This window comes from Sebastes fasciatus, chromosome 15, assembly GCF_043250625.1.
Source record: "Sebastes fasciatus isolate fSebFas1 chromosome 15, fSebFas1.pri, whole genome shotgun sequence".
NCBI lineage: Eukaryota > Metazoa > Chordata > Actinopteri > Perciformes > Sebastidae > Sebastes > Sebastes fasciatus.
The window spans coordinates 1,546,794-1,568,272 of record NC_133809.1 but is presented as its reverse complement, the minus strand read 5'-3'; the positions used below and the strand labels follow the sequence as shown (position 1 = coordinate 1,568,272).

Genomic DNA, 21,479 nt, shown 5'->3' with positions numbered 1-21,479 from the left:
GCTTGCCTTCACTCACACAGCGCGCGTTCTCTCTCTCTCGCTCCACCTCTCACGTGCATGCTGCTCACTCCACACTGCAGAAGAGTTAGTTTAGCTCTGAGAATATCTAGTGAATGTTCAGTGGACGTTTGTGCAGAAATAACTGCTGCAGCTCCTCCAGACCAACAGAGGTTTCCCGTGTCTTGTGAAGTGACGGGGCTCCGCAGAGAGAAACGTTATCGTCTCCGACCAAAACTCCGGCGTCTCCCCTGTTCCCTCCGGCCGCGGTCGGGAGGCTGAGGCGGGAAAAGCCAACACTAGGATCAGCATTGATTCATGGAGAGACCTTGGTCTGGTCAGCTAACATTACTGCCAAGCAGCTGAAATATAGAGTGATATTGTGCTTTTAGCTGACGTGTGTCTCCTCACTGTGTTGAGTGATGCTCCTTCATGTCTATGTAGAGCGAGCACAAGCACCAGCAACAGGACGCTGACTTTAGTTGACTTAACGGACACAGGGGAAGCTGTTAACAACACATTTCTGAAAGTTACAAATAGTCCCTTTAAAAAATAAATAAAATAGACTGAGAATGACCAGTACATATTTTGGATAGTTAAACATGTATATTCTTAGAGACAGTGCTGGAAAAAAACACACATTTTGAGAAGTTAGAACATACAAATTGCACAGAATATACTATAAATGGTAAATGGACTTGCATTTATATAGCGCTTTTCTAGTCTTCCAACCACTCAAAGCGCTTTACACTACATGTCAGTATTCACAAACACTGATGGCAGAGGCTGCTAAGGTGCCAACTTTGCCCATCAGGATCTGATCTAAATGCTCATTCACACAATTTGGGGTTAAGTGTCTTGCTCAAGGACACATCGACATGTGACCTGGAGCAACCGGGGATCGAATCCCCTTCCGATTGGTGGACAACCTGCTCTACCCTCTGAGCCACAGCTGCCTCCTCTATAAGCACAATGATTTGCTGAGGAAGGTGTCAATCACGCTTCACCTGCAGCCTCGTCCCGCCCCCTCAGCTCTCAGCAGCCAATAGCAGCCCGGCAGACTGAACACCAGTTTGATTGACGTTGAGGAACAGTCCTGCAGCAGCATGGCCTAAACCTCTTTATACTCTAAAGTAGAGACATATCTGAATGATCTGAAGAGAAAAAGAGGAAACTATCGAAGGAGAACGTTTTTTTTATATCCTTTTTGAGATATATTGATCCAGGAGGGTTAACAAGAGACCGCTAACGTCTAGCTAGCACAGCTAAGCTAGCTCTGATGTCACAGTTGAACAGGTAAAAAGCTTTATTTGTTTTATTTGTTTTATTTGTTTTATTTGTTTTATTTGTTTTATTTGCTCTCTAGTTCAGAGGTTCTCAATCTTTTCTGGCCTAGCGCCCCATCAAATAAAATGTAGGCTAATTGCCTTCCTTAATATTAATGTTGATTATTATTATTATTATACAGATTATTATTTATTTATATCCTCATCATATTATTATTATTATTATTATTATTCTATGTTATATCATTAAAAAAGCATTTGAATGTAATATATATTTATGAGTTTTGCAACAGTTATAAATTTGACATTCAGACTTTAATTAGGTATCACAAACATACTTGCTAAATTTGAGACCTTAAAAAAGGGAGGATTTCTAAACCTCTGGGTGTTTAGAGTTTCAGAGACTTTGTTTCAGCATTCTGGAGACTTCAAAAGAGGGAAAATAACAAAATAATAACTTCACTGCAACTGCATTTTATGTTAAACTTTTAATTTGACCTTTAACTCCCAGGAAAGAAACCTGAATAATTGGCTCCTCTGGCGTGAACTTGAATGTTGTAAAGTGTCAGACTGTTGGATGTGTGGAGGGAGGGAGGTCCAGAGCCTGGGTGCAGCTGAATGCTCTAGCACCCATGGGTGCTGAGATGTGAGGTGGGGATGGTCAGAAGACCAGCCGAGGATGAGAGCATCATGAATCTTTGGTGTAAAGTTCAAACGCCCCCCAAGAACACCTCAACGCCCCCCGATGTCCTCTGAACGCCCCCTGAGAGGAGTCCCGAGAAATATCTGTAAAACACTCAAATGTCCCGGTTTTCACCACAATTAAAATAATGATAACAATATTATACTTAGATAGACGTGTATCATGTTCCACTCATTCATTAATTTGTGCACGTGATGTGATAGAGATTGTTCGGGTTCAAAACTAAAGTTGAAAAATATTTTCCATACTCCCAGACAACAAAACGTTTCCTCCGAGGAAAACTCTCTACGGGACTCCCAAACTGTCGGTGTGTCATGAGGGGAATCGCCTGATTTATGTGATTAATGGGGTGAAAGTAGTGAATGTGATAAGTCATGACTGTCAAAGCCTCTAATGCACTTGACACTGTGAGTACACTAGTGTTGATATGTACATTATGTGTATGGACTATTATGGAATACTTTTACTTGTAGTGGAGTATTTCCACAGTGTGGTATTAGTACTTCTACTTGTAGTGGAGTATTTTCAGTGTGGTATTAGTACTTTTCCTGCAGTAAGGCTTTGAGTACAGTAGTTGTATTGTGGTATGAGTACTTTTCTGCAGTACTGTGACTCTTCCTGTTAACATTCATGTAGAAGTTAAAGAGAGTTGAACGCTTTGACTCGTAGTTTGAGGGTTATTGTTCGAGGAGCTGAGTAGAAGACGGAGGACGCCACAGAGAGACGTGACCTCCATCTTGTCTTCAGGCTGCCTGTCTGTCTGCTTCCTGTCTCTCTCTCTCTCTCTCTGGTGTAACGGATTAAACCGTCTCGTGGCGCTCTGACGGGCCTCCGGTTGAGCCGGGCGGGGCTAAGCGCTGTCACATGTCAGCAGCGGGGGCAGCAGCCGATTGGTCGTTGGACAGCTCTACCATCAAACACCTTCTCAACCCGTTGCTTTGACAACCGTCAGCCGGCAGCTGATTGGAGCCGACTGAGGCGGGTTCAGACGAGGCCTCGGGCCGCCACACAGCGCCGAGTCTGAGGATTTCATCTCATTTAATTTCATATTCTGGAAACGTTAGTCGGCTTCGGTCAAAGATCTTTGAACCTAAAACTAACTGGTAACGGTGACCTCGTTCTCTGAACGCCACAAACTCAAAACAAAAGTCCAAATATCACTAAAAGTTTTTACATTGAAGTAGAAAAGTTGGCGTATCAATAAAAACTGGTCTGTCGAAGTTACCACGCTTTAATCTCTCAGAGGTTGTAGCTCAGTTTTAAAGATAAAGTGAAGATACTGGTATCACATGAAACCTGAGGAATCCATAGAAATCCAATAAAAGAACATTTCCTCGTCACGATTACAAAAGCATAAGCTTATGATTACATTGCAATGCTTACATACACTCCACTTTATTAGGTACATGAAGAATCTAATGAATTAAAGCCAAAAAGTGCTGTTATGGCGCTGTTACGACCCATAACATTATAACGTTCTGATGCTTTACTTTATTTTATAATTTGTGGTTGGAGATGTGAAGGCAGCCTCTTCTCAGTCTCAGAAACTAAACATAATATTTAGTGTGAATAAATCAATAAATAAAAAATTAAAAAATTAATTAATTAATTTAAAACTTTATAAAATAAATAAATACATAAATAAATAAAATTCAAAATTAAACAGAGAGGTAAATAAATAAGGGAATTAATACAAAGATAAATAAAAAAAGAAGCCAATTAAAACAGGGACTTTGCCTCTCTATAAAAGAAATGTGTAAAGAAAAGAATACTGAAAATAAAATAAATTTGAAAATAAATGCAAAATTAATAAATACATTTAATAAATAATAAAATAAATATATATATAAATAAATTAAATTAAACAAGAGTAAATAATTAAGGGAATTAATACTAAATAAAGAAGCAAATAAAAACAGAAATATCAATTTATGTCACATTTTATAATTTATCTCGTTTTTTATTGCTATATATGTCTTTTTTTAATTTATTTTTGTCAGGTTGTGTCCTCCATAGGCCTGCCCTGTGATTGGTGATAATAATAATACGTTTATATTCTGACTACAGGTGGCGTTGTGTATCTTACAGGCTTCACTTTATTCTATAATTTGTGGTTGGAGATGTGAATGAGTCAGAAACTCAACATAATATTTAGTGTGTTATTGATGCAGAGGTCTAGTCCACATTTCTGATTAATTTGTTAAACTTATGGAAGGCAAAAAGAGCAGTTGCATTATGATGTACAAAGAGGATAAAATGTTTAATTAAATCAAATGTCTGTCTTCTGCAGGATGATAAATCAGCGTCTGATGGATTCAGAGTGACGGCGACTTGATTCAGACGTTCGGAGGAAGCGAGACGCCTTCAGTCGTCTAAAGAAAAGGTTTTTAAAATCTTTTGTGTATTTGTCAGGTGACACTGATGATGTGTCGCGTGATGCCAAACATGCAGGTTATTCAGAAGTAAAAAGGTATTTTTAGATGTTCGTCATCAGGATGAATTTATTTTCCGTCTGAGAGGCGAAGCAGCCTCACTTTGATTTTTCTTGATCAGATGTCTTTTCCGTCGTCTCCGTCTCCGTCACCGGCCGGCGGCCTCTCTCCTCCGTCTTCCCCTGATTTGCCGCTTTGATTCAAGCACCACTGGGTGAAGCAAAATTTCATCAAACTTGTTTCCTGAAAAAAAAATGAAAGCGCTTATTTCGCTCTGCGGAGCGCGGCGCCGACAGCTGGCGGAGGCTGAGGCCGAGCGATGGATCCGTGTGACAAACACCAACAGAACCGGCACTGATTTCATGAAACACGTTTGTAGTTTCCACACTTAAAAATTGAGAAAAACTGAATTTCCTCGTTTTCATCCATGAAACACAAACAGGACTCAAAATGAAGTCCTGCTGCATTTATACCGTAAAGTATCTCACAAATGTATGTACATATTGTCTTCTCTCTCTTTTGTCTTTCCTCTCTCTGTAAAGCTCCGGTTCGGTTCAGGGCTGCAGCCGCACATTATTTTCTTCATTAATCAATTAATTGTTTTATCTTTATATTCAAATATTTTTCATAGAATTTTTTTCCGCTTTTATGCAAACAAAACTGGAACAAACCTGCTTACATACCTTCATATTCTATCACGCGTATGCACAGACATAACTATTGTGCTCGCGGGGGGAATAAATAACTAAATATAATAATAATAATAATAATAATATGATAATAATAATAATAATGATAATACAAACTAAATGGATCAGAAAATAAATAAATAATTAAAATTAATAAATACATTTATCTGATACCAGCGTGATAAAAAATATATAGTTTTTATTTATTTATTTATTAACAGCTGTTTACTACTGAGCATGTACGGATGTGATACGATTGCTGTCTTTGTTGTACGACCTGGCTCAGGTTAAACTCTTTAATGTAAAACATGAACAAATACATACAGAGAATGAACGCCATAAAACTTTCTTTAATTGTTGGATTTTCCACAGTGAAATATCACCAAATGTCTGACGTGTTCCTCGCTCTGACCACCGTTATATTCTCCGCTAGCACCGCGCTGTTGTTGTTTACTATCGTCACATGACAAAAGTTCTTCTTCTCTGCTCTAAACCAGTAGCTGCTAGTGGCAGCCGTGATTCCTCCAGGGCGACGGCACAGTGAAGGCTGCTGGTTTGGAGCGGAGAAGAAGAATTTATTTTATATTTTCTGTGTTAATAAATGATTTTATCTCCGGTTGAACAAGTGAATAGATGATGGTATCGGTGCGTAGACTGGCGTACTCGCCGATAACCGATCCTGAATTTTGGGCAGTATTGGACGCATTTCCGAGGATTCCTGATGTCTAGACGTGTTTCAGAGTCGCTGACTTTCCTCTGGTTGTTTTCTGGCTGTTTGGATCCAAACAGGCCGGCGCCGTGTTCAGGTTGCAGTCTTCCTCCTCGCCGCCGAGGCCACATATCCCACAATCCTCCACCTTCCCATCAGCGAAGCAGCCATTAGCTGATTGGAGGCCGTCGATGTGTAAAAATATTCCCGCAGGCCGCCGTCTCCTCGGGGTGGGGGGGGGGGTCGGCGCTGGTGATACTGGTGATGGTGGCGGCGACGAGGAGGAGGAGGAGGAGGAGGAGGGGGTCCATCCATCCATCCATCCGTTCAAATCAGCATTAATCAAGATGGCTCGCTTCATTCCTCCTCGTATCAAATCAGGCAAATGATTACTGGCATTCAGCCGACGAGGGCCGTCGACGGCGAGGGGCCGAGCGGCGCCGCAATCAGACCGCTCGCTCGCTCGCTTCCCCGGAGATCCCGCATCAGAATCACAGTGTTTTTCTTCTCTTAACTAATCGTTTAATGAAAAGGACGATGATTGACGTGTGGGGAAATAAAAGAATTGTGTATTTAGATCAGCGCGACCTGAAAATACTCATCATTCAGTCGTCGTCGTTGTTTTTTTATTTATTTCTTCTTCTTCTTCTTCTTCTTCTTCTTCTTCTTCTCTCAATCAAGCTCGGTTCCAGCAGAGATAATTTCATTTCCTCTGTGGTGTAAATACTGCAGACTGCCCCGGACACCACAGAAGAAGATTTAATCAGGCTTCACGTTTCTGATCTGAGGAGTTAAACTGTTAACAGCGGAGGACCTGCAGGGACACGTGCACATCTTCACATTCAACTAGGAGTTTATTTAGTCGCACATCAAGTGCAACTCCTAGTGCTGAACATAAAGAGTTAAAAGGATCACGAGTTTAATAAAGAAATAAAAACATTAAAATGAATATAGACAGTATAGTATAATAAAACTAGTAACTAGGTAAAAGCCAGGCTAACAAGTGTTCCACTCCCATGTTAATAAGAGTATTAAATACTTGACAAATCTCCCTTTAAGGAACATTTAGAACAGATAAGAAATGCACGATTCATTTGTGATTAATCCAGATTAAATATCTGAATGGACTGACGGCCCTACATATTAAATGTGCAGTTGATTGCGTCTGTTCCCAGAAACCAGAGACCTCAGTGAGTCTTTGTGTTCCCACTTTGATTCGTCTGTGACCAAATAAGTGTTGTTTGTTTCTAAACAGACGTATTGTGAAGGTGAAATGTGACACCAGGTAGGAAGCTCACCTGAGTAAACACAAGATGGTTGTAGCTCCAGGCACTTTGTGAATGTATAATTAAAAACACAAACAAACAGGAGCTCATCACGAGGTCCATTTTATAATCCCTCGCCAATTTATGTCGCAATGTGTTCACTGTCATCACGTCAAGAGTTCTCTGGACATTTTTTGGACATTTTTCCGATTTTTTCATACATTTTTCGAACATTGTCCGAAAAAAAAGTTAAAAAAAATGTCAGCAAAAAAGGTAAAAAATATCAGAAAAATGTCTGAATAAATGTCCAAAAAATGTCCAATAAAAAGTAAGAAATGTAAGAAAAAGAGTAAAAAAAAAGAGTGAAAAAAAGTCAGAAAAAAGTAAAACAAAAGTACAAAAACAAAGTCGGAAAAAAAGGTTAAAAAAGTAAAAAAAATTCCGAAAAATGTCTGAAAAAAAGTTTTAAAAAAAAATAAATCTAAAAAATGTCCAAAAAGTGTCCGATAAAAAGTAAAAAAGAAAATGTCAGAAAAAAGGTTAAAAAAAATACAACAAATGTAACCAAAAAAAAAAGTTTAAAAAAGGCCGAAAAAAAGTTTAAAAAATGTCCGATCAAAAGAAAAAAAAAATGTCTGAAAAAAAGTAAAAAAAAAAATAATCTAAAAAGTGTCCAAAAAGTGTCCGATAAAAAGTAAAAAGTAGTGCATTTATTGCGGACTATATTCAGGTGCGGATGAATCCACATGTGGTGCTGTAGTGAGTATTAGTGGCAGCAGGACGGTGGATGAGGGGTTAATCAGAATAAACTACAGTGTGTGTGTGTTCATGTTAGTACAGTTATTCGTTACCTGTACATGAGCTTCTCTTCCCACGCTCCACCTGTTCCTCCGGGTGTCTGGGTGAGAGCCTCACCACGCCCCCCCCAGGGACCAGCTGTGGTTTTGGGCCATGCTACCGACCGCAGCCCCCCGGCTCTCCAATCCCTCCTGGAGGTCTGAGAAACACAGCCAGAGGCTTCTCCCAGAACCGACCAGGCTGTCATTAAATCACTGATCTGATCATTAGAGGCCACCGGCGGGGTCGGCTTTCTATCACGGCTGCATGTTCTTCATCATTTACTGATGTTAGAATGACTTTTAGTGCTGTAAAGAAGCATCCGAATGACCAAAACGACACAAAATAAGACAAAAAACAGCTTCTAAATCACCAAGAGATGATACGGAGGAGGAGGAAGAGGAGGAGGAGGAGGAGGAGGAGGAGGAGGAGGAGGAGGAGGAGGAAGAAGAGGAGGAGTAGGAGGAGGAGGAGGAAGAAGAGGAGGAGGAAGAAGAGGAGGAGGTGGAGAAGGAAGAGGAGGAGGAGGAGGAGGAGGAGGAGGAGGAGGAAGAGGAGGAGGAGGTCCACAGGGAGTCCCGAGCAGCTCTGGGAATGTTTGGTATTAGCCGTCCGAGGCGGTGCGAGGCGGTGCGAGGCCCAGGTGACAACAGATTGTGTTTCAGGGTAATTGAAGGATCGCTGGATTAAGATGTGCGGCGGTGGATCAACAGACAGCCCAGAAGGTTCTGTCACACTGACTCTGTCTCAGTTCGTTCGTTAGTCAGTTCGTTAGTGAGCAGGTCCGGAGGAGGCGGAGAAACACACTCAGGTGTTTGTTGTCACACACGAGGACGCAGCTGGTCATTTACACAACATCAGTTTCACTTTCTGTAAACATGGAGAAGATCACGTGACAGCAGACGGCTTACTACGGAGTCCCTGAAGTGACGACATTTTATACTAGGGCTGTCAACCGATTCAGATATTTAATCGTGATTAATCACAAATTAATCGCATGTTTTTCATCTGTAAGTAGCATGCAAATGATGTCTATAAGGCTACAATATAAACACAATATATGTAAAGAAATCTAAGTAAGTCATAACATTTAAAATAAGAAATGAGAATATAACAAATATGTACAAATATTTGCATGAAGATGTGCAATATATAACAAATAACCAAAGTGCAAATACGTAAATACAAACTGCTTATAAGTGGGTTCTATTCTAAGTGTGTTAAATATAATTGCAAGAATGGTATAATACAAATGAGATAAGAATATTTCTTTAAATATAAATTAAATAAGAATATTTATGGAAATATAAATAAGAATTAGATATGAATATTTCTTGAAATATAAATGAGAATTAAATAAGAATATTTCTTGAATATATGCAGAGATATTAACAGGTAGTAAAACAGTAGTAGAAGTGTTTATAGGTAAATTGACAATATAAAAGTTTTATCAGCTCCATGAATTGTTTCTAATAAAAAGAGTTTCTTATGCTCATAAATAACTTTCGGGTGTGAAGCAGAAACTTGTGGAAACAAACAAACTTAACACATTTTGACAGAAAAGTTCCTCAAGTTTAGTTTTTTACTAATTAAAGACTGAAATCATGTTTACAGGACAGTTTTTTTGGTGTGAGGACCAATTAGCCGGGTCACACTGACCAGCTCTTGTACCTCAGAAATGTACTTAAAGTTCAGTTTAATTTAGTAAATGTACTCCGTTATATCCAACCGCTGGAAACTGATCAAGAGAAGAAGAAGTCTGACGTTATTTTAATAAGCTAGTTAACATTTGTGTGTGTTTCTAATTAAAATACAAGACAGCCCGTTCTGACGGGGAACTGAAGACGTTATGTCTCTCTCTTCAAAGCCACCAGACTCCATTCACAAAAACAGTCATTTTACCTCCCAGAACACAGGACGGGTCTAGCACCTTTGCACTCCAACTGTGCGTTCCAATACTACCGTACTATTTAGTATGCCGGAAAATATTTAGTATGTCCCAATACATAGTATGTCATATGATGATCGATTCATCATTTTAAGTAATTTTGTAAGTAAAACATATTTAAAGATTTTGCTGCTCCAGCTTCTTAAATGTGAATATATTTATATTCATATATATATATATATTTATAATTTCATTTAATTTGATTAAATAATGTAATTTAAGTTTGATAATCAATCAATAATTTTAAGTAATTTAATATAATATTTTCTATATTTAGTAATTTATCATTTATATTTATATTCATAAATATTTATAATTTCATTTAATTTGATTAAATAATGTAATTTAAGTTTGATAATCAATCAATAATTTTAAGTAATTTGATTTAATATTTTTTTTATTTATTAATTTATCATTTAAATTTACATTTATAATTTTATTTAATTTTATTAAATATGTAATTTAAATTTGATCATCAGTTAATCATTTTAAGTCATTTCATTTAATATTTTTAATATTTTTAATATTTAGTAATTTATAATTTATATTTATTTTATTTTATTAAATAATGTAATTACATTTTGATCATCAATTAATAATTTAAAGTCATTTCTAAGAAAACATCAAATCTCCAGCTCCTCTCATGTTTTTTTATTGGTGTCTGATATTAAACTGAAAATATTTAGTTTTTGGAGCGTTGATCAGACAAAACGAGACATTTTATGATGTATATTTCTCAGTATTTGACCAGAAACGTCTCAGATGATGGTATTTTAGAAGGTAATGGTCGCAGCAGCAGCAGCAGGACGTCTTCAGTGAAACTCGATTAAAGAAGACGACCGACGCTCGTCTCCACCGTTCAGGGTCGGGGGACAGAGGGACACCCTAAACAATCCCACGACCCGCCTCGGACCCCTGAGCCATATTTCTAGAACGCCGGCCCTGGGGGGACAGCGGCGGCGACGGTGGCGGCAGCGGGGGGGCCACAGTGATACCTGTTGGCCCCTCCCCTCTCTTCCTGATTGACAGATGGCTGCTCCATTAGATGAGAATGATAAGTGGCTCTCCGTCGGCAGAAAGGACTTCCTCTTGACCTCTGACCCCCGACCCTGACTCTTGACCCCTCTCAGGGGTCGCCCCCCCCCTACCCCCCCTCCTGTGTGACGGTCTCTGGGCCGTCCACAGGTGCAGCTCTGCACTAAGTGATGTGGAGAGCAGCTTTTGTTCCTCTGAAGGAGGAATCTGTCGAAAGAAGACAGACGAGGGAGAGGATGAAGAGCTGGAGAGTCTTCAGAGAGAGATGAAGAGATAAAGAGGGAGAGGATGACACCGATGAAGAGATAAAGAGAGAGAGGAGGATGAGACCGATGAAGAGATAAAGAGAGAGAGGAGGATGAGACCGATGAAGAGATAAAGAGAGAGAGAGGAGGACGGAAAAGTGAAAGAAGAAGTTTAAGCTTCAAAATGAAGCTTTTAAACGTCAATCCTTCAGTGAAAGTCACGTTGACAAGCCAAGTTACAAGTACTCTAATTAACTCACACTATGAGGTACTTCTACTCTCTTTGAGTATTTCTATTCTCCACAATGTTATACTTCTACTTCTCTACATTTTAGCAGTGGAGGAAGAAGTATTCAGATCTTTTACTTCCCTTTGAAAATGGACATGACACTTTTTCTTCGTCAAAATGCAGCTTTTTTATATTTAGTAATTTATATGTATAATGTAATTTAATTGTATTAAATAATGTAATTTAATTTTGATCATCATTTAATAATTTTAAGTAATTTAATTTAATATTTTCTGTATTTAGTAATTTATCATTTATCATTTATATTTATAATTTTATTTAATTTTATTAAATATGTAATTTAAATTTGATCATCAATTAATAATTTAAAGTAATTTCATTTAATATTTTTTATATTTAGTAATTTATAATTTATATTTATAATTTCATTTAATTTTATTAAATAATATAATAAATAAAAAAAATAAATAAAACATCAAATATAGAACAAAAATTTACAATAAAAATATGTAAAATATCTTTTTTAAATGAAAAGAGCTTCAGCAATAAACACACTAAGAGAAAAAGCAAAAAACAAGTATTGCAAAAGTCACGAATCTTAAATATAGAACAGAAGTTTCCTTTAAAGATATCTAAAGTAATATATTCAACAGAAGGATCAGACAAAAAACAAGTAGGTTTTCACATACAAGAGAAAATAAAAAAAAATAAAAAAGTTCCGCAAAAGAATCATAAAATTTACAAAGAAAATATGTATAATATGCAAAGTGTTTAAAAACGAGGAAGATTGAATGTGCAAATGTTCACAAGCAACAATTTTGATTATCAATTAGTCATTTTAAGTAATTTTTTAAGTAAAAATATAAAACATTTTGCAGCTCCGGCTTCTCAAATGTGAATATTTTCTGTTATTTTTATTAGTCTTTGATATTAAACTGAATATATTTTATGTATTTGAACAAAATTAGACATTTGAAGGCGTCACGTTGAACTCCCGTTATTTATTTTTTTTCCTTTATAATTAGTTGATTAATTATTTTGTCATCCAACAATCAGAAACCAAGTAAGTTTTCACATAAAATTAATTTATATTTTAGTGCAGAACGGTCACAATAAACACGGGAAGAGAAAAACAAGTATTGCAAAAGTCACGGTGGATGAAGTATTTAGATGTTTTACTTCACTAAAGTAAAGTAAAGTAAAAGTATAAAAGTATCAGCATCAAAATAAACTTAAAGTATCTTAAATAAAAGTACTCATTATGCAGAATAATCTACATTATTGTATTATAGTTATGCATTAATATCACTTTAATGTTGCAGCCGGTAAAGGTGGAGCTACTTTTAATTACTACATAGTTGTAACTGCTTTATGGACAGTTTGGTAGCCATATAAACCTTATAAACCATAGAAACCATATAAATGGCCAAATGTATGCGGACATCCCGATTCAATTTATATCATTAGAAATTAAGCCCAATAAGAAAATGTTGACAAATCTTAAATAAATTAATTTAAAATTTTATTTATATTAGGGCTGTCAAAGTTAACGTGATAATAACTCGTTAACGCAAATTACTTTTAACGCCACTAATTTCTTTAATGTGATTTTTAGGTTGTAGCGGCTCAGTTTTAAAGCTAGAGTGAAGATCCTGGTATCATATGAAACTAGACAACCTGATGAATCCATCGGTACCAACCACGTCAGACTAGCTGGTCGTGAAGGAGGTTAAATAACGCTCCAAACTTACGCTAAATGTTGGCGAGGAAAAACTGTCATGACCATTTTCAAAGGGGTCCCTTGACCTCTGACCTCCAGATATGTGAACGTGTGAGGGCTTTTGTCCGAAAATTGATAAAAAAGTCTGAAAAATATTTGAAAAAAATGTCTGAAAAATGTTCAATAAAAAGTCTGAAAAATGTCAATTTTTTTTTTTTAAATTGTCAAAAAAATGCCTGGAAAAATTGTCTGATAAAAAGAACGAAACAATGAAAGAAGAAAAGTCCGATACTGGTATCATATGAAACTATAAAACTTGATGAATCCATCGGTACCTAACATGTCAGAATAGCTTGTCATGAAGGAGGTTAAAAAACGCTCCAAACTGTCAACTGTCATGTCCATTTTCAAAGGGGTCCCTTGACCTCTGACCTCCAGATCAGTGAATGTAAATGGGTTCTATGGGTACCCACGAGTCTCCCCTTTACAGACATGCCCACTTTATGATAATCACATGCAGTTTGGGGCAAGTCTGAGCAGTTTGAGCATATTGTTTTATGCTAAATGCAGTACCTGTGAGGATTTCTGGACAATATCTGTTATTGTTTTGTGTTAATTGATTTAAAATAATAAATATATAAATACATTTGCATAAAGCAGCATATTTGTTGATAAGAGTATTAAATACTTGACAGATCTCCCTTTAAGGTTCATTTAAAAACCGCCCTAATTCTCATATTTATCATCATCATGAGGGTGAAACCGTTTTAATTATTACAGTTTAGTTATGTTTGTAGAGTTTTGGTTTGTTAATGTCCCCGTCGAGTGGACGAGCTTCGTCTCCCCGCCGGCTGTAGAGGGTCTGGTTGTTATTACTGTAGTTATTTTATGATTATTATTTAAAGTAAAGCGTGTAAACGGGGCTCAGGTCCTCCAGCCGGCCCGGTCCGCCGCTCTGGACTCCACTAATAATTATAATACTTGAGCTTCCCGTATTGTTCTCTTTAAAGTGTTTACAGTAATAGCAGCTCTGCCAGGAGTGGACCGACTCTCTCTCTCTCTCTCTCCGTATTAATAAGCAGAGCAGTACTCAGCACAGCGCGTGGTAAAGCTTCGCCATGATTACAGTACGCCATCAAGAAAATTAGTTGTTTCCCACACACAGCAAAGCACAGCGAGGGGTTTGCAACATAACAAGTTGCTTTTGTTTACAGCGGCTCGCTAGCTGTTTTCATTATGCCGAGACGAGCCCGTAGACCGAGCCAGCTGCCACAAATCACACATTCAATTATTCTGCTTTGCTTATGAGCATCCAAATATTTAGTCCACTTACTGCGAACAAAAACAGTAGTAAAGTGATTACAGCCGCCGAGGAGTCGAGTTCTCCTCCGAGAGGGGAACGGGAGGAAGGAAGGAAGGACGGAAGGAAGGAAGGAAGGATGAAGAGGAGGAGGAGGAGGGAACGTGGAAACTTGGCTTGTTCAGCTTCACATAAACAGACGTGTTTAAAGGTTAAAGGGTTGAGAACAAACAGGAGAAGGAAGTTAGGAGTGATCTTAAGGAAAGAAGGAGAGGTCGACTAAAAGGAAAGGAGGTAAGGATGGAACAGAGGAAACTGAGGAAGAGGGAATAGGAGGAAGGAAAGGAAGAAAGGAAAGATGTAAGCAAAAAAGGAAGGAAGGAAAGATGGACAAGGAATAGGAAGGAAGGAAAGATGGACAAGGAATAGGAAGGAAGGAAAGACGGACAAGGAATAGGAGGGAAGGAAGCAAAGAAAGGAGGGAAGTAAAGAAGGACAAGAATTGGAAGGAAGGAAGGAAAAGTGGACAAGAAATAAGATGGAAGAAGGGAAGGAAGGAAGGAAAGATGGAGATGTAGGAAAGAAGAAAAAGGAGTAAAAGAAGGAGACATCAGAGTTTATATTTAGTTTAGTTTTTACCTGATAACTTTATTCATCTCATGTCAAATCTAAATGTACAGTAAACATCATCTCAGATCAATGATGAGAGAGAGTCCATTCAATAAATAGAGACGCAGAGAGAGAGAGAGAGAGAGAGAGAGGGAGAGGAAACAACAGAGAGGCAGCAGTCAGTTTAACAGTGAGGAGGTCAGAGGTCAGAGGTCGTGGTCTCAGGTCTTTGAAGAGGAAGACGAGCCGGTCTCTTCATCGGGGTTCAGACTCCCAGCAGGCCTGTTGAGGAGGATTACACGCTTTGATAGAAACACTTTAAATCTACGGCGGACTAATCCTTTAAAGACTTTAACACCTTAAATCACTTCCTCTGTGTGGGCCGCCGAGCAAGGCACCGACACCGGCAGGGTCACGGGTTCAACTCCCTCCTTTACAGGGAAACATACCGCCTTAAATCACTTCCTCCTTTAGTATCAGCTGGTTGAAACATACCGCCTTAAATCACTTCCAGCTTTAGTAACAGCTAATTGAAACATACCGCCTTAAATCACTTCCTCCTTTAGTAACAGCTGGTTAAAACATACCACCTTAAATCACTTCCTCCTTTAGTAACAGCTGGTTGACGTTCTCCGTTAGATTCAGAGGAGAACCCTTTAGAACAAATGACCAGAAAACAAGTTGATTAATTTATAATCATTTTTAAGGAGGAGACTCTGATGGTCACTGATGAGGTTGAAGGGATCCTATAAGAGGTTCTTGTGATCATTGAGGAGGCTCTGTGCGTCCTTTAGGAGGTCTCGGAGATGGTTCTAAAGGTACTTTTAGATGTTCTGGTGTTTCTTAAGGAGGTTTTAGGTGTCCCTTAGAGACTTGGATGGTCACTGATGAGGTTGAAGGGATCCTATAAGAGGTTCTAGTGGTCCTTTAGGAGGTTCTTGTGAAGTTCTAGAGGTCAGTGAGGTGGTTCTAAAGGTCCTTTTAGAGCTTTTGGTGTTTCTTAAGGAGGTTCTAGGTGTCCCTTACAGACTTGGATGGTCACTGGTGAGGTTGTAGTGATCTTATAAGAGGTTCTAGTGGTCCTTTAAGAGGTTCTTGTTATCAACGAGGAGGCTCTGTGTGTCCTTTGAGAGGTTCTAGTGGTTCTTTAAGAGGTTCTTGTGATCAATGAGGAGGCTCTGTGTGTCCTTTAGGAGGTTCTAGTGGTCCATTAAGAGGTTCTTGTGATCAACGAGGAGGCTACGTGGCACCATTTAGAAGTTCTAGTGGTCACTGAGATGTTCTAGGGTTCCTTTTAGATGTTCTGGTGTTTCCTAAGGAAGTTCTAGGTGTCCCTTAGAGGCTCAGCTGGTCACTGATGAGGTTGTAGGTATCCTATAAGAGGTTCTAGTGGTCTTTTAAGAGGTTCTTGTGATCAATGAGGAGGTTGTAAGAACCCTTGATATGTTAGTGGTCACAGAGGAGGTTCTAGGTGACCTTTAGGAAGTTTAAGTGGTCCTTTAAGAGAGGTTCTTGTGATCAATGAGGAGGCTCTGTGTGTCATTCAGGAGGTTCTAGGCGACCTTTAGGAAGTTCTGATGACCACTAAGAAGGTTGTAAGGACCCTTGATGTGTTAGTGGTCACAGAGGAGGTTCTAGGGGACATTTCACATGTTCTATGCTGCTCTAAAATTGATGCATCAGTTTTTACTGTGATAATATTTCAGATACATCTTACTGTGGAACGCCTACTTTTACTTTTGATACTTTAAGTTCATTTATTAAATAATATTTCGGTACTCTTACTTAAGTAGGATTGTGAATACTAGAGTATTTGTTGTACTTTAACTGCAGTAAAAGATCTGAATACTTCTTCCACCAGTGTGGAGATGTTTCTATCGCTGAACGGAGGAGAATTTCATATTTAAGAGGAATCATGAATTAAAAAACTCTTTTAAGTGTAAACTACGAGGAACAAACACTGAGAGAAAACCGCTTTTCTTTTCCTGTTTCAGTTTTGTGGAGCATTTCACAACAAAAAAGAGACACAGTTTGTAACCTCTGCAAAGACTCACACCTCCACCCACACAAACAACACAGCAGACACAACAACAACAACAACAACAACAACAACAACAACAACCAGTATTTACCAGACTCTGAGCAGAACCGGCAGCCATGACGGACCTGCAGAAACCCCCTGAACACATGACTCATCCAGCATCCACAGGAACTGCCTTCATGGGACTGACAGCATCATTTCAGAGTGAAAACAGAGAGCAGGGAAGGTGACGGGAGAATATTAAAAAGAGACATATATAAATATATATATAATAGGAGGAATAGTTGGAGGGAGACGGGAAAAAGCCAAAAAGTGGAAGCAAATCCCTCCGGAGGCTGAGCAGACGGGAGGAAAGAAATGTGAAAGAGGTTGAAGGTCGGACGCTGAATCTCAGAGAATTTAATATGTGGTGTGATAATAATCTGCTCCGGAGGTTAACTTCACTCTGAAAAGCTCCAAACCTCCAAACCAGCCGTGAAAATATCTACTAACTACTATCTAATGCTCTATTTCCTCCTGTTAGTTTGATCAAAACTACAATGAGCAGCTGTTTGAGGTGATGAAACTATATACTAGGGTTTTTAAAAAAACTTCAATAGGAACCAACGGGCTACAGACAGGAAGTGGGACAGGATTGAGAGATGGACGAACACGTTTTGGTTCTACACTTAACTTTAATCTTATAAACGAAACTGCCTTAAATCTGGTGATTATTTTCTGTAAATATTATATTTCTTTCATCTTATTTTTGTTTTTATCTTATATTTTAATTACGCATGTTGTCTTGCATTCTTATTATTCATACACCGTTCGTAGCTATACCTACAAAAAATAATGTAAACAAGATCAATTTGTATGTAATCCACGTAATCGTGAACCAGGAAGTATAAAGAGCATCAAAGTCTGTGTAGGGAGGATGTCGGGATGGATGGGTGGGTCAAAAAACGCCACTATTGGTGCCCCGTGTGAGGCAAAAAGTCAAAGTTGATTTATCTGTCACATAACTTCTGTACTTAAGTTACGCCACTTCTGGAGTTATTTTAACCCAAAATCACCATCTTTTCCTAAACTTTCCTAAACTAACATGTGAAAACGGAGGTTTATTTTGAAAAGTGACTGTATGGATGTAACGAAAATGTACAAGTGTTGCTGGACATTCGAAGGAAAACATGCCAAAAAATGGGGAATATCTTTTTGTAGGATATCATACAAACAATAGTAGTAGTAGTAGCTTTGAAGTTTTCCTAAATATCAGTACAGATAGGATAGTTAAGAGTCATTCTCTGAGAAGAAGCTGATAAAATGCTCTCACTCCTCGGACTAAAAGTGGAACCAAAAATGCGTCGGTCTGAATATTTTTGACCAGAAGTACTTAAATATTTCCATTTTCTACTACTTTATACTTAACCTATACTTTTACTCAGGCTGTTCTCATACTCTGTTCATAGCTATACCTACGAAAAGTAATGCTGTGTTAATTTGTATATATGTTATTTTGTATGTAATCCACGTAATTGTGGAAGTATAAAGAGCGACAAAGTCCGCGTAGAGAGGAGGTAGGGGTGGATGGTTGTGTCTAAAAACACCAGACTGTGTGACCTGTGTGAAGCCAGAAGTCAACATTGATTTATTTATCACATGTCTGTATTTGTCCGTACTTAAATTACGGCACTTCCGGAGTTATTTTAACCCAAACCACGATCTTTTAGTAGGTTTATTTTGAAAAGACTGGAGCGGAGCGCGTTGCTGGACATTTCTAGGAAAACGCACGAAAAATACGGTGTTGAAAGTCGTGCTGAGCGTCACAAAAAAGGGAAATTTGTGTCTACGTACACGAATAAAATAGATTAAATTTCACAAATGCTATGCTGTGAGTCATTCCCTGAGAAGAAAGCTGATAAAATACTCTCACTCCTCGGGCTAAAAGTGGAACCAAAAATACGTCAGTCTGGCCAGAAGTACTGTACTTATGTACAATTTTGAGGTACTTGTACTTCTTTTAGGTTTTTCTATTTTCTACTTCTTTCTACTTCTATTCAGGCTGTTCTCATCCACCGTTCATAACTATACCTACGAAAGGTAATGCACTGTTAATTTGTTTAAATCAGTGTGTATGTATGGTGCCCCGTGTGAGGCCAGAAGTCAAAGTTGATTTATTTGTCACGTAACTTCTGTACTTTAGTAGTAAGTTTAACCCAAACCACCATCTTTTCCTAAACTTAACTAAGTAGTTTCCTGTGAAGTTTATTTTGAAAAGACATTTTGACATGTATACATGTAACGAGCAGAAACTGACTGAACACTCGTTGGAAAATTCACAAAAAATGGGGAATAACTTTTTGTAAGATACTTACGGCGCTCTCGCCACAAAAAAATTAAACATCTTTTTTCTCTTAAATGCTGACATTTGTCATGTTTGTTATATAATAGTTCATTATCCATTTATAAATCAGCTTAACTATGTTAAATGTTCACTCATTCATGTCTGTAATTGTAGGTCGGACAGAAACCAGAACAGAAGAAAAGCTGCCCTGCTCGGAGGATAGACGACCTCAGAGATAACCAGCATGTGTGAGGTAAGAACATATATTTACACATTGATGACATACTGGTGATACTGGATTCACTGGTATATAATACTATAATACTCACATAATATTCACACTGGAACATTATAGGGCTAAGGTGTGTTTAGTGTTAATAGTTATTTGTAGCCTATAGTATAGTAGGGTTTCAGTCAGGATGCTCCTACACATTCTCAATATATTATTATTATTATTATTTATCACAGCCTTCATCTGAACATTTAACTCTTCTGTAAAATCATATTCTATAAATCAGAAGAGCAGATTAAGAAATCGTTTAAATGATGTTTCATTCATTATATTTGTTCACAAAGAAAAAAAGTTCTGACGAACAGTTGACTAATTATTTAAGGACGTGAACATTGTATTGATAATTGACCCTTGTTCTCCCCCGTGCCGTGCGTCGGCTCGTCCAGATGCTCCCCGCGTAGTTTTTATGATATGTGCTATTGATTAACTGTCTGTTACTGTCAGCGTTGATTGTGACCGGTGAAAACAGGTTGGAGGAGCGCAATACTTTACATAAATGCTGTAGATCCGGGGCGTGTTCTCTTCTCAGCGTGTTCTCTGCAGCACGCAGCGGGTTAGGACGTCTTCACTGGGAAAAACTGAAACTATGTGATGTTCACTTGTTCGCATCGCGTCCAGTTTGGAAGAAGTGTTTGGAGGCTCGGCGCAAATACGCTGGCGCTGCACCGTTCTGAATCTCCCAGAGAACCTGAACTGGACTGAAGTTAATGTTTTCCATGTCCATTTATGTTGGTAATATCACAGAAGCTTCTTATCACAAGAACTTAACTTAAGAAGATTGATGATATGATGTGATATGATATGATATGATATGATATATTATGATATGATGTTATATGATGTGTTCATTAGGGTGGAAATCCATCTACTAAGCCAGCAAAACTTGGTTGAATGTTTCATTTCCACTTTAAAAACTGTTTACTGTAGCTCAAAGACTTGAGACTTGATTTCGACTTGCTCTTCAATGAGACTTGATTTTGACTCTAACTCAAAGACTTAAGACCTGACTTGGACTTAAGCTCAAAGACCTGAGACCTGACTTGGACTCTAACTCAAAGACTTGAAACTTGACTTGGGCTAAACGACTTGAGACTTTACTTGGGCTCCAGCTCAATGACTTGAGACATAACTTGGACTCTAGGTCAAAGACTTCAGACATAACTTGGACTCTAGCTCAAAGACTTGAAACTCGACTTGGACTTTAGCTCAAAGACCTGAGACTTGACTTGGACTTTAGCTCAAAGACCTGAAACTTGACTTGGACTTTAGCTCAAAGACCTGAGACTTGACTTGGACTCTAGTTCAAAGACCTGAGACTTGACTTGGACTTTAGCTCAAAGACTTGAAACTTGACTTGGACTTTAGCTCAAAGACTTGAAACTTGATTTGAACTCTAGCTCAAAGACTTGAGACTTGACTTGGGCTTGGACCTCAAAAATGTAAGACTTGACTTGAACTTACCCGCCAATGAGTCTTGATTTCGGCTCTAGGTCAGAGACTTGAGACTTGACTTGGACTCTAGTTCAAAGACCTGAAACTTGACTTGGACTTGGACCTCAAAAATGTAAGACTTGACTTGAACTGTAGCTCAAAGACTTGAAACTTGACTTGGACTTGCCCGCCAATGAGTCTTGATTTCGGCTGTAGGTCAGAGACTTGAGACTTGACTTGGACCCTAGCACAAAGGACTTGGACTTGCTAAAAATGACTTGTGAGCATCTCTTGTCCTAAATACATGCCTAGACAACCTAATGACCTATATGTACCTCCAGTAAACACATAAAGACATAAAGCGGAA

At 38.2% G+C, this 21,479-nt stretch overlaps 1 long non-coding RNA gene across 2 annotated transcripts in view; it reads left to right on the top strand.

Moving 5' to 3' along the window:
• The first annotated feature begins 990 nt into the window (after nucleotides 1-990).
• Nucleotides 991-21,479, top strand: part of LOC141783766 (uncharacterized) — a 77,062-nt gene continuing 56,573 nt past the window's right edge. Inside the window, exons 1-3 of one of the 2 annotated variants that reach the window (XR_012597350.1) lie at nucleotides 991-1,293; nucleotides 4,277-4,369; nucleotides 19,564-19,642. This is a non-coding gene — a long non-coding RNA (uncharacterized LOC141783766). The remainder of the gene's footprint in view (nucleotides 1,294-4,276; nucleotides 4,370-19,563; nucleotides 19,643-21,479) is intronic. The other variant, XR_012597349.1, reaches the window with a different exon arrangement.